This window comes from Triticum aestivum, chromosome 3B (assembly GCF_018294505.1).
Source record: "Triticum aestivum cultivar Chinese Spring chromosome 3B, IWGSC CS RefSeq v2.1, whole genome shotgun sequence".
NCBI classification, from domain to species: domain Eukaryota; kingdom Viridiplantae; phylum Streptophyta; class Magnoliopsida; order Poales; family Poaceae; genus Triticum; species Triticum aestivum.
This window is the reverse complement of record NC_057801.1, coordinates 497,191,161-497,201,626: the sequence shown is the minus strand read 5'-3', so window position 1 is coordinate 497,201,626 and position 10,466 is coordinate 497,191,161.

The following is a 10,466-nucleotide window of genomic DNA, read 5'->3' as shown; positions in this document are numbered from 1 at the left end:
GATCTCACAGCCTTCTTCAGGAGAAACGCAATGCTGAAACGCCCCTGAGACACTGCAATGATGTAACTCGCCATTGACAATAGTCATGGACTTGGACCGCCGGATTATCTGTCTGGCCAGAACTTCGTCCTCGGGTAACACGCCCCGGGTCATATACGCCAGGTACGGCACTGTCCAATCAGGGATAGCATGAAGAACCACCACTAATTGAGCCTCCGGGTCAGGGATAGCCAGATCCTCCTCCGTTGGTATCTTGACCGACGGATTGTGCAGAACTTCAAGAAATACATTGGGCAGCACCGGTTTACGCTGATATCCGAGTCGGCTTAAAGCATCCGCCACTTCATTCTTGCGCCGATCAATGTGCTCGACCTAGTAACCCTTGAAGTGACCGGCAATGATATCCACCTCACGCCGATAAGCCGCCATGAGTGGATCCTTAGAGTCCCACGTACCAGACACTTGCTGAGCCACTAAATTGGAGTCACCAAAGCAATGTACCCGGATTAAGTTCATCTCCTTTGCCATCCGAGGACTGTGGAGCAAGGCCTCATACTTAGCTGCATTGTTAGTACAGGGAAACATTAAGCGGAGAACATAACAAAATTTGTCACCTCGAGGGGAAGTAATAACCACTCCAGCCCCCGAGCCCTCCAATTGTCTGGATCCATCGGAGTGTATAGTCCAGTATGTGTTATCCGGTTTATCCTCCGGTGCCTGTAACTCTATCCATTCATTGATGAAATCAATGAGCGCTTGGGACTTGATAGTAGTACAAGGCATATATATTAACCCATGAGGTCCAAGCTCAATAGCCCACTTAGCTACCCGGCCAGTCGCCTCCCTGTTCTGAATGATATCTCCCAATGGAGCGGAACTAACCAAAGTAATGGGATGGCCCTGAAAGTATTGCATAAGCTTCCGGGTAGCCATAAAAACTCCATATACCAGCTTCTACCAATGTGGGTATCTCTGGTTGGATTCAATAAGCACCTCGCTAATGTGATAAACCGGCCGTTGAACCAGATACTCCTTCCCTGCCTCCTTGCGCTCCACCACAATAGCCACGCTGACAGCCCGGGCGTTAGCAGCCACGTATAACAGTAATGGTTCCTTATAAATGGGGGCAGCAAGAACAGATGGTTTGGCTAACTGCTTCTTCAGATCCTCAAACGCCATATTAGCAGCATCACTCCAGACAAAGTTGTCTGTTTTCTTCATCATTTGATATTGAGGGATGGCCTTCTCTCCCAACCGGCTGATAAACCGGCTTAGCGCCGCACTACGACCCGCTAGACGTTGAACATCATTAATGCATGCAGGTTTAGCCAGGGACGTAATAGCCTTGATCTTTTCTGGATTAGCTTCAATGCCCCTGTTAGACACCAGAAAACCCAAGACCTTGCCTGCCGGTACACCAAAAACACACTTGGCTGGATTAAGCATCATCCTATAAACCCTCAGATTATCAAAAGTTTCCTTCAAATCAGCTATTAGCGTTTCTGCTTTCCTGGACATCACCACGATACCATCCACATAAGCATGAACATTGCGTCCAATCTGATTATGAAGGCAATTTTGCACACATCGCTGATAAGTCGCATGGGCGCTCTTGAGTCCAAAAGGCATAGACACATAGTAGAAGGCTCCAAAGCGAGTTATAAACGCTGTCTTCTCCTGGTCCTTAACTGCCATTTTAATCTGATGATAACCCAAATAAGCATCCAGAAAACTCAAATGCTCACAACCTGCCGTAGCATCAATGATTTGATCAATACGAGGGAGAGCAAAGGGATCGGCTAGACAAGCCTTGTTCAAATCTGTGTAATCCACACACATACCCCAAGTGCCATTCTTTTTGAGTACCAGCACCGGATTAGCCAACCACTCAGGATAAAAAACCTCCACAATAAACCCTGCTGCCAAGAGCCGGGCTACCTCCTCACCAATGGCCTTGCGTCTCTCTTCATTGAAGCGGCAGAGAAACTGCTTGACCGGTTTAAACTTGGGATCGATATTCAGAGTGTGCTCAGTGAGTTCCCTCGGTACACCTGGCATGTCAAAAGGTTTCCATGCAAACATGTCCCGGTTCTCATGGATGAACTCGATGAGCGCGCTTTCCTATTTCGGATCCAAGTTAGCGTTGATGCTAAACTGCTCGGATGAATCGCCAAGAACAAAATCAACCAGCTTAGTCTCATCAGCCGACTTAAACTTCAAAACCGGATCGTGTTCTGTAGTTGGTTTTTTCAGAGATGTCATACCTGCCGGATCAACATTGTCTTTATAGAATTTCAACTCCTCTGTTGGACAAACCGAGTCAGTGTAAGCCGCAGCACCTTCCTCACATTCCAAAGCCACTTTTCGGCTTCCATGTACTGTGATGGTCCCATTATGACCCGGCATCTTGAGCTGCAAATAAACATAACACGGCCTCACCATGAACTTAGCATAAGCCGGCCATCCAAACAGGGCATGATACGGACTCCTGATTTTCACCACTTCAAAAGTCAATGTCTTTGACCTTGAATCATGATCATCTCCAAAAACGACCTCCAGAGGTATCTTACCAACCGGATAAGTTGACTTGCCAAGCACCACACCATGAAAAACAGTGTTAGACGGTTTAAGATTCTTATCTGTCAACCGCATGCGACGGAAGGTTTCATAATACAAGATGTTGATGCTGCTTCCTCCATCCATGAGCACCTTGGTGAACTTATAACCTCCAACCTGAGGTGCCACCACCAAAGCTAGGTGACCTGGATTATCAAACCGGGGCAGATGATCCTCCCGACTCCACACAATAGGTTGTTCAGACCAGCGCAAAAAACGGGGTACCGCCGGTTCAACAGAATTCACTGCCCTCTTGTGAAGCTTCTGATCACGCTTGCACAGGCTAGTGGTGAAGACATGATACTGTCCACCATTTAACTGCTTCGGGTGACTCTGATAACCTGTCTGTTGTTGTTGCTGATTTCCCTGTTGATTATAACCACCTTGGTTTCCCTGATTGCCTCGATTACCTTGAAATCCTAAACCGGAGTTACCTCCGCCGTAACCCGGCCCTTGTGACCCGGATCCTGAACCGCCGGATGGTCCATGGTCATACCGGAAAAGATCCAAGTTTTTGAACTCCCTCATAATAAAACAGTCCTTCCAGAGGTGTGTGGCTAGCTTCTCTCGCTTCCTGTGCCTCGGGCAAGGCTGATTTAACAGGCGCTCAAGATTAACACCTGATCCTCCACTCCGCGGTGGCGGTCTACCCTTACGACGCTGGCCATTGTCCTGTGCATTGGTGTTAGCTAATAAGTCGGAATTACTGTCCTCTTTACGCTTACTGTTATTCCCATGGCTCGCCTGGCTATGTTGTTGTCCTTTCGCACCGTCGTTCTTCTTTCCCTTCCCCGGCTTCTCATCGTCAGACTCAGGATCCTTGGTACTATCAGAATCGGCATACTTAACCTAAGTTGCCATGAGTATTCCCATGTCATTGCAGTGACGCTTGAGTCGTCCCAACTTCAACTTCAACGGCTTAAACCGTCAATTGCCCTCCAATGTTATCACTGATGAATCGGCATTGATGCGGTCCAATGAATGCAAAATCTTCGAAACCCGGCGCACCCAATGGGTCGTCGACTTCCCTTCTTCTTGGACACAGGCAGCCAGATCCACAATTGACATGGGTTGCTTGCACGTCTCCTTGAAGTTTGTTATAAACCATGCCTTTAACTCGGGCCATAACCCAATGGAGTTAACTGGCAGGCTTTTTAGCCAGGTGTGAGTCGTTCCATCCAACATCATGGTGAAGTATTTCGTGCAAGCCGCTTCATCCACATCCAGCATCTCCATTGCTATCTCATAACTTTCAACCCATGACTCGGGGCGTAAATCAGCGGTGTAATTGGGCACCTTACGCGGCCCTTTGAAATCCTTGGGCAGGAACACATTGCGTAGAGCCGGGGTGAGGCACGACACCCCCCAAGAGCTGAAAGCAAGACCTTGTTCCACAAACTTCGTCGGACGAACCGGAGTAAACTGATGGTTTGTGTGCTGCACCGCTAACTCGGCTTCTCGGCGTGCTCTACAGTTATCCACCACGTCCTGAGCATTTGCACCACCGCACCCTGGAATAGGCCCTCGAGGGGCGTCATGGTTCCGCGCACTGCTTGACACAGCCGGTTCATCATTGTGCATGTTGTAACTCTTGCTCGGGGGAGGGGTTGAATGAATTCTGTCCCGGCTATATGAATAGGCCTGCTGCTGCACCATAGCGGTTTGAAGAAGATCCCTTGCCAGCAGCGTCTCAACAACCACTGGAGACAAGCCCTCCATTAGAATAGCTGCCAACCACGACGCCGCAGCAATCATGTTATCCAAAGGGGTGGAGAAGTGACCCGGTGGCATCGACATGTACTGTGGCGGGTCATGGGTCCGTCGAAGCGGGTCCGTTACTCGTGGCTGATCCGGTGCTCCTGTCCCAGGTGCTTCAGTCTGGTTTACCACTGCCGGATTACTGGGTCCTGCTCCTGGCGTGTTAAAGAGATTCATTGCTTCATAAACCGGTGGCAGACGAGATCAATGCCTCCTCCTCAACACGTCGTTTGAAGCATTCTGATCCAGCATGAGCCGGTAATTCTCCGCCTAAATCCGCTGTGACTGGGCATCTAAAGTGTCCCGCTCATCAGCCATCCTGGTTTCTTCAGCCGCCAAGTCGTTCTTGGCCTGAGTTATTTGATCTCGCAGCTTTGTGACCTCTGCGTTTTGCTGATCTTGAGTCTCCGGGGTAACTGTCGGTGTCAAAACCGGCGGATCTCGGGTAGGGGGTCCCGATCTATGAGTCTTAGGCTGATGGTAACAGAAAGCAAGGGACACAATGTTTACCCAGGTTCAGGCCCTCTCGATGCAGGTAAAACCCTACTTCCTGCTTGATTAATATTGACGATATGAGTAGTACAAGAGTAGATCTACCACGAGATCATAGAGGCTAAACCCTAGGAGCTAGCCTATGATGATTATGATTGTAAATGTGATCGGCCTTCTAAGGACCAACCTCTCTGGTTTATATAGACACCAGAGAGGGCTAGGGTTTACATGGAGTCGGTTATAAGGAAGGAAACTTAATATCCGGATCGCCAAGCTTGTCTTCCACGCAAATGTCACGCCCAAGATGCGACCCTATCCTAAAGGAACTCGAAGGTCCCACCAAGGATAGAAGCGCATCTTCAAGACGCTTTTGCAAGGTGGATATCATTACATCAACATTACATAATAGTTGGGGGTACATACCAGAGGCATACAATGCCACAGGAATACATCAATACATCATACAAAAGATCAACATCCGACTACGGATGAAACACAAACAGAAACTCAAACGACATCCACCCTGCTAGCCCAGGCTGCCGACCTGGAACCTATCCCCTGATCGAAGAAGAAGCAGAAGAAGAACTCCAAAACAAGCAAACATCGCACTCGCGTCATGACCATCGCAAACCTGTACCTACAACTGTTGTTGTAGTAATCTGTGAGCCACGAGGACTCAGCAATCCCATTACCATGGGTATCAAGACTAGCAAAGCTTAATGGGAAAGGAAGGGGTAAATTGGTGAGGTTGCAGCAGCGACTAAGCATGTTATGGTGGCTAACATACGCAAATGAGAGCGAGAAGAGAAGCAAAGGAACGGTCGTCAACTAGTAATGATCAAGAGGTGATCCTGAACTCCTACTTACGTCAAACATAACACAGAAACCGTGTTCACTTCCGGATTCCGCCGAGAAGAGACCATCATGGCTACACACGCGGTTGATGCGTTTTAATTCGGATCTGGTGTCAATTTATCTACAACCGGACATTAACAAATTCCCATCTGCCACATAATCGCGGGCACGGCTCTCGAAAGTTTATACCCTGTAGGGGTGTCCCAACTTAGCCCATGATAAGCTCTCGCGATCAACGAAGGATATTCCTTCTCCCAGGAAGACCCGATCAGTCTCGGAATCCCGGATTACAAGACATTTCGACAATGGTAAAACAAGACCAGCAAGACCATCCAATGCACCGACATCCCTATAGGAGCTGCACATATCTCGTTCCCAGGGCAACACCGGATAAGCTAAGCTTACAGATACCGACGTAACCCAAGTTGCCAAGGGATGGTCCCGCACGGTGCTCTAGTTTGGACCAACACTTAGACAAGCATTAGCCCGGGGGGGCTATAATAAAGATGACCTTTGGGTTAATTACTCCCAAGGGATATATAGGTGGTGGTGAGGCAAATGGTAAAAACAAGGTTGGGCCTTGCTGGAGGAGTTTTATTCAAAGCGAACTGTCAGGGGGGTCCCATAAATCACCCGACCGCATAAGGAACACAAAATCCGGGAACATAATACCGGTATGACAGAAACTAGGGCGGCAAGAGTTGAACAAAACACTAGGCATAAGGCCGAGCCTTCCACCCTTTACCAAATATATAGATGCATTAATTAAATAAGAGATATTGTGATATCCCAACATAATCCTGTCCACCATGGAGCAATCTTCAACTTCACCTGCAACTAGCAACGCTATAAGAGGGGCTGAGCAAAGCGGTAACATAGCCAAACAACGGTTTGCTAGGAAGGGTGAAAAGGTTAGAGGCTGACATGGCAATTTGGGAGGCTTGAGCAACAAGAGATAGATAGCACGGCAAAGCGATAGAACGAAGCAACTAGCATAGCAATGATAGTAGTGAGATCCAGGGTGACGGTCATCTTGCCTGAAATCCCGCTAGGAAGAAGAACGAGTCCATGAAGAAGACAAGCGGACGTAGTCGAACGAATCCTCACAACTCCGGAACGAAACCGAAGCTAACGAGAGAAGCAAACCAGAAAGAAGCAAACAACATGGTAAACAACCATCACATAAACATGGCATGATGCACAAGCAAGTATGATGCATGTCCGGTTTAATGAGGCATGGCATGGCAAAGTGCAACAAGCAACACTACAAGTTAAGTGAAGCTTACTATGCAACGAGTTGCATATGACGAAACACCACATCCGAGTTATTTAGTTCGCTCTCGTTTAGGTACACAGCAACGTTAAATGTTGTTAAACATGGCAAGGGGTGTGACAAAATTAAACTAACTATTTAGGCAAATTTAAATGAGGCTGAAACAACAAACAACATTTCCAGAAAATCCTCATATGCAATTTATGAATTTGCTACTGTTCTGCCCTAAAACATATTTTAAAGTTGTTAAACAGGAAAATAAAGTGGACCATGTTAAACTAGGAATTTTTCCACCCCATTTACATCTAAAGTTTATTTAAAACCGAGCTACGGTTATTTAGTTATGAAATAAATCATTTTAACATGGAATTTGAGCAAAATTTAATCAAACAGCATTTTAAACATTTCAAACATGGATGAAAGTGGCATGTTATGAAACTAGATGAAATTCTAAGCATTTTACATATTTAAAACATTTTAATCCGATGCACGGTTGTGGAGTAATTAAATGCATGAACATGAGGGGGTTTTCTGTAAAACAGCAGTACTCTAGATAATGGACAAAATCGCAGAGCCAAAAAAAATAGACTCTGGGCTGAAACTGGATACGAAGCCCAACAGAGGGAAAAGGCCGGGGGCTGCTCACCCATGGGCTTCGGCCCGGTTTGGTGGAGGAGGCCGGGCAGGCCAGCTGCTGGGCTGCACGCATCTGACCGATGCGGTCAACGCGACCACGAAGCAGAGGAAGCAGGGGATCGAGGCTGGCGGGTCTCCTTCGCCTGCTCGAAGCAGAGGCGAGGTAATGGCGCCGTTGGCTGGGCCTGACGAAGTGGCGGCTTGGGTCCTGACTCGAACGAACGAGAGTAGGAGGAGGGGGCGCGGTCAACGCTCGACGACGAGCGTTCGCTCGAAGCAAAGGAGGACGCAGGCGGGTGACGGACTTGGCGGGGCGGCCTGGAGGAGCTTGGGTCTCCAGCGAAGGGAGGAGGTCCGGCGAGGCAGGGCATCCATGGCGCAGACGGAGCTCCTCCTATGAAACGACGAGAGAGGGAGGTTACACGGAGAGGCAGGGGTCAACGAGAAGCACCAGGGGAAGAAGGGAAGAACAACAACGGGACCTGGCTTCGACCGTCGACGGTGGAAAGGCTCACCAGAGTAGACGAGAGAGGCGAGGTGGTCGCGCGGCTACGCGGTGAAGCAAATCGGGGCGCGGGGAACCCGTTCCCATCAGCAAAGAGGGAGACCCGACTGGAGAGCTCGAACGGCGGCGGCGGGGTCACTGTGATCCACAGGAGAAAGACCATGAGAGGGGAAGAAGAAACGAGATGGGAAAAAAGGTAGGAGAGGGAAGGGCGCGGGACAGCAAAGCACTGGCCTGAGCGGCCGTAGTCGACCTCCGGCGAGGCAGGAGACCTGATGGATCTTCCGACGAGCGGCGCGGGGACGAGGTGAGGAGGCGCTCAGGTGCCTGCGCGCTGGATCGAGGGCTCGAGGAGCACCTCTCCTTTGGTGCTGGACACGCACGGGAGCAGGGAAGAGGAGGCGGCTGCGAGCTGGTTGGGTGGATCGGGCAGGGGATCCCGATGAGGATTTTTGGATCGGGCAAGATCCCGAGGTGGGAGGAGACAAGAGGAGTGGCGGCGGCGGCGGAATGGAAGGATAGGACATTGCTCCCAGAATTTAGGGTTAGAGTCTAGTTTTTATAGAAGGGGATTAGGGCAGGGTTATCTCGTCCGTTCGATCGAAATCGGACGGTCGGGAAAAATATAGGCTAGGGAGTCCAATAAATATAACGAAGATGTTTTATAGATGTTTGAGGATGATCCGGACTCATCGGTCACGATAGCCCGACTCGGGTTCGGAGCAGTTTTTGGGCGCGCGCAAGAGGTGTCTGAGGGAGGTCGACGAAGACAAGGGGGAAAGGGCAACTGCGAACAGCTACGAGTTTTATGAAAATATGCAAATGCAATGCGAATGATGACATGAAATGAAATGCATGACATGAACAAAATGCAAAACAAAAGAAAAAACCCAACCACGAAGGAAATATCATATCACATCTCCGGAAAAGGCAAGAGTTGGAGTTACGAATGTGGAAAGTTGTATCCGGGGCGTTACAACACTCCACCACTACGAGAGGATCTCGTCCCGAAATCTAGGATGGCACCGGAGAGAAGCGGAAAAGGAAGAGAAGAGGTAGAACTAAGTTGCTTCTTTAACGAACGAGTGAAACCACGAACCTTGAGAGGTTGAGCAATTTAAAAGAAAGAGTACAACAGAGATGAACGAGATTGCAAACAATCCGTTAGAAAAGAGGAACGAGGAACATTACGATAACTTGAATGTTGCAAAGACATGAATCAAGAGTTTAATGGACAAGATAGAATTCGAAACCACTCCGATTAAAACAAGATGAGAGAGGAAGAATTTAGGCAGCACTCCGGTTGAACATGGAACGAATAGAACATGAACTTGAGAAGATGGGATGATACTTGATGAAATCAACAACACACTACCTCCGGAACTATTGAAAGAATGGCACAATGGGTAAGAATGATTTCAAACAACAATCCGGTTGAAAAGAGAGGCAAAACTTGATAAGATGAAAAGAACTTGAAGAGACGACACAACAATTCGGTTAAATGGATAAGCACGAAAAGAACACGATCCTCACAATTCGAGATGATGAGTGAAAAGAGCAACATCACAATGCCTCCGAAAGAAAGAATAGAAGATACGTCATTGGAATAACAGAATAGAGAAGAAAATGCCAACTTCTGCCACAAATGAGTTCGGAAAGCACCCTTCCAAGAAGGTTAAAACGGGGTTGTTGGAAAACCAACAACGAAACGAATAAGCTTGTAGTGGGCTTATGAAAAACATCTCAAAATTATGAGGTAACAACCGGCCACTAACTGTAACAATTGCTTGCTTGAGATCAACGAAGAGATGAAAAACTTCTTCACCGAGATGAGGAGGAGAAAATTTGGATCATAGATAAGCACCACAAATAGCAACATTCCTTAGGGAAGGCTTTAGGTGAAATATGACAAAAGATAACTCCAACAACGAGGTTGATGGTTGAAAAGATCTCTTGAACAAAGAGAAAAGGATGGATTTAAATATCTCATTCTTAACAACTTGCGAATCATGAAACACGAAGTGAAATTGTCAAGAATGACATAAGACCACCTCAAAAGGTAGAAAGAATTGCACTTCGGGATGCACGAAGAAGAATGCTTGAACTCCTCAAAACAAAACATGTCTTGAGCAACCTGTTTAATTTTGAGTATAGCTTGGCTGATCTTAACTTCAAGAGAAATCTTGAAGAACAATTGAAGAATGAAAAGAATCCTCGAAGAACCACCATGTAGAGCCTCCATGAAGAACTCCAGTAATAAAAGGATGATAAAAAGAAAGGGAAGTTGAAAACACAAGGTGAAGCCTTGCCATGATTTAGATGGAGCTTCGC